Here is a 4234-nt window from a genome sequence, read left to right on the forward strand (position 1 = left end):
TCCCAATAGGCCCCGGTCTTTTATCCGCAAAACCAATCTTCCGGAACGCCTCTGGTTCATTGACACTGTTTTCAAGCATAATGTCTGCCCTTTAGTGCATAGCACCGAGCGTAGGGGCCTCCTTTTGCAAGCCTTATATGCCATGGACCAAAGCCAATGGTTCTCCATCCCAGAGATCATTTGGACCACATTTATGAAGTTTTGGCATGACACTCATAATGCACAGGTTCCGCGAGTTGAAAATCGGAAATTGCCTTTGCTGTTTTTCATCACTCGGCTCCTTCAGCACAAGGGTTTCGTTGTTCCTCCCCATGAACCAAAAGGCGAAAAGATTAAAATTTTTACCAAGCGCCGGTGGATCAATGTTCTTAGCCATTCTAGTACCCCTCAGCCTGCTGCCCCCCTGTTCATCCAAGCTCCACCTCCTCCTCCTTCTGAGGATGCTTCCACCGCAGCAGCCGCTGCAAGGGTAGAGCCTCCGGTCAGCTCTCACCAGGACCAGGCTTTCATCCGGGCTAGCATTGCCGGTATTCATGAGCGGCTGGATCGTTTTGAGAATTCTTTATTTGCGTACACTCAGACTCTGTGTGAGACTTTTTCACGTGCTGAAGAAGATCATCGTATTGCTGCTGAAGACTTCCATGTCGCAGCTGAGGAACGTCGTTTGGCTTCCGCCGAACGGCGTAAGACTCAATCTCTCCTCCATTCCATCCTCGCCCGTTTACCCTCCGGACCGTAGCTTGTTGCGAGTGTTGCACCTTCTCTTTTTGTTTCATATGTACATATTTCTCTTGTATCTTTTGTTTTCCTTTTGAACTTCCAGAATTTGCTATGTATAGGTTGCTCTAGTAGACATGATCTATGTACAACTCTTTTGTAATCATGTAAAAACTCTTTTTGAAATGCAAATTCTCTCTTTTCTGTTAACTTTATGTACATTATTTTTCTATATTTATGCTTGTGCTATTAATGCTTTTTGTGGTTGTTTCTTTTTGTTCTTCGTGATACTCTCCAGGTTGCGCAATCCAATTCAAGTTTGGGGGTTTTGTATCCCCATGCCGTTTCCTCCCCCTGGGTATTTTTGTTACTTTTTATACTCTTTGTCATTTTTGTTCCTTTTTGTCTCTACCTTACATCCATGTCCCACATTGAGGATACTGTGTAGTTTAAGTTTAGGGGTGCATCAAAGCATTCTTGGCATAGTTTTGGTATCATATTTTTGAAAAGCAATGATAGTGTAACTTGGAACTTGTCGGAGACAAAGCATATGTTTAATACCTTGTGTATAGAAGCAATTGAGAAATTTTTGAAAATAAAGAAATTTGAAATTGAAGTGATCATGCAAATACAATGTAGTCTGTATAAATGCCTCAATTAGATTCTTGCTGGATTTACACTCTTATAAGCTTCACAATGCACAGACGCACATTGGAAACTTAACTGTGAGGCATGCAACTTAATCAACCTTGACCTTGGCCTAGTTAATCTGATTTGATGAACCTAATAGATGAATATCTTTGGCATGATTTATGTTGATTTAAAAAAAAAAAAAAAAAAAAAAAAAAAAAAAATTGAGAAAGAAAGAAAAAAATGACCAGTTGACGTTCGTAGCCTTTCCAACTCGAGCTATTAAGCCCTAGGAGTGTCTCTACACTTAGCACCCTAAAGCCATCTGGTTTGGGAGTTGTTGGCCTAACGCTTGCTACAAGGGTTGGTTAGAAACTTAAAGAACTTAAACATTGCACGGTCATTCAAAAAAATTATAATAAACATGGTTCGCTAGAGTTCGTAGCCTTTCCAACTTGAGCTATTAAGCCCTTTGGAGTGTCTCTACACTTAACACCCTAAAGCCATCTGGTTTGGGAGTTGTTGGCCTAACGCTTGCTACATGGGTTGGTTAGAAAGCTTAAGGGACTTTAGCATTGCACAACCATTCTATGTCTCGCTAATGAGTTACAATAAATTGTCAACAGGCAACAAAAGTTGCCTTGAAAATAAAATCATGCCTTAGGGACCTCATTTAAAGGGGAATTCAATGATTTTAAAACTTGTGCCTTGGAATTGGAAAAAGAAAGTAAAAGCCGCATGTTGAGAATCCAATTCACTTTCACTGAAGTAGAGTTGATTTCCATTTAAGAGATGACAATTGAATTATTTATATGGACTATGATGTTGATGCATGCATGTTGAATTGGTTTTTCCCAATTTTTGTATCAATGCTTCATATATGCAAGGTAGTCTTCCCAATGATCCTGTCTCTAGCTCTTTATCTGTTTCAAGTTGTATTTGAGCTATGTTTATGTTTATTTTTGCCATGGTGAATATTTTTGTAATAGCATTCCCATGTTTTCATTCCATTGAGCTTTGCATTTTGGTTTTGCTAAGGGACTAGCAAAATGTAAGTTTGGGGGTGTGATAAGCGCTGAATACTATATATTCAAGCACCCTAAATTACATTAACAAAGTCCATTAATTGATTATTTTATGTAGTTTAACTCCATTTGCATGTTTTTGTGCATTTTCAGGTTAAAGTGCAAAAAGGAAGCAAAAATGATGCCTTGTGGAATTTTGAACAAAAAGGGTGCCAATTCTGAATTTCTGGCAGCAGTAGAACCTGACTTTTGTCGCCATTTTTGACCTGGAAAACTCAAGAACTGGACTTCTATCATAACATGAAAGATTTAGAGCTCTGAATCAGATTTCCAAATCTTCAAGCGGTTCATCATTCGGAGTTCAGAGCAGAGAGTTATGATCTTCTTAACAGAGGTGCGCAGAACTGCCTGGCAGCACTGAAGTACTGCCTTTCTCCCCATTTTCGACCAACCAGACTTGAGAATTGGGTCTTCATCAAAACATGAAGTTTTTAAAGAACTGAATCATCTCTCCAAATCTTCAAACATATCATCATTCAGAGTTTAGGGCACAAAGTTATAGGAGTTTTACCAAAGTAGGTCAGTGCTGAGCAAGAAGAGCATATTGCACATTACACTAATTTAGAGTGCTCGAGACCACTCTTCGAGTGCTCAAAAATCAGGCAGATTGCACTCGAAAATGGCTCAATTTTAGCCACTTGCACATTGGTTTCCTCAATGCCATCTTCCTTCTTTATGAAGTGGTTGGAGGTGTTCCTTGGAGGAGAGAGAGGGTTTTGTTGGAGGACAAAAGGCAACCAAAGGCCACACATTTCATATCCTTGAATTTTGGCAAGATAGAGGAGAGAGAAGAGAGCAAGAAAGGTGTGTTCTTGGAGCTAGAAGAGGGGAGCTCGAAAATGGAGGTCAAGGCTTTGATTCCTCCTTCCTCTAGTGCATCAATGGGTAACTAAACCTCCATCTAGGGAGGTGATGAAGCTCTACCTTGTAAGCATGTCTAGTTTTTGATTTATTTTGGGGAATGAAATGTATATTTGGCTAGTTCCATGGTCTAGAGCATGTTACAAATTGTAATGAAGATTTTGAATGTTTGAATGACTATGTTGATTTACATACTCTTGTCTTAGATTATTTAATCTCATAGTTGTATGGCTTATAGTTTCATAGTGACAATGGAACTAAGATTATGGAACGGTTTTAATGGCATGGTTTTGAGTAGCTTGTTAATCCATAGCTTAAGAATTTCTTTTGATTAGTTAATCTTGTGACTTGATATCATGTGCTTCCACCAATTGATTAATTGTTTGACAATCTCTAGCTTAGTGAGCATGTCTAGGGTTGCATCTTAGTTTAGGTAACTCAACCATGTGAAGCTTTGATAGGTTGTTATTACTCTTTAATTAATTGAATTTCTTGAAGATATTATAGTAGTCATGTATTATTATATATCAAGGTCATTTCTACATTAATTCCCCAAATTAATCATATAATTAGCTTGTGTAGAGGTTTGGAGTGGACTCACTTCCCTAGACTTCCTTCTCTAAATCTTCTCTTTTAATCTCCTTCAATTTATTGTTTTATGCATTCTGAATTTGTAGTTTAGTGACAAACAAAACAAACCCTCTATGAACACCCCTTATCACTCTAAAATGACTCTAGACACTTAGGTTGCCATATATTAGCGCAGTCCCAGTGGTTCGACTTACCCGACCAATAGCCCTATTTTACAATGATTCGTGCTATTGCGAAGAGGGTTGATTTATAATTGATTTCGACCATCGATCAGCGAGGCTTGATGTGCCCCGGTTGCTGGCAGTGGTGACAGATCACACCCCGAGCTGATCCCAAAGATACAGGAACTG

Source organism: Cornus florida, unplaced genomic scaffold, assembly GCF_030987335.1.
Source record: "Cornus florida cultivar Cherokee Brave unplaced genomic scaffold, ASM3098733v1 CherokeeBrave_3.0.0_Hap2_Chr07, whole genome shotgun sequence".
In the NCBI taxonomy this organism is placed as follows: domain Eukaryota; kingdom Viridiplantae; phylum Streptophyta; class Magnoliopsida; order Cornales; family Cornaceae; genus Cornus; species Cornus florida.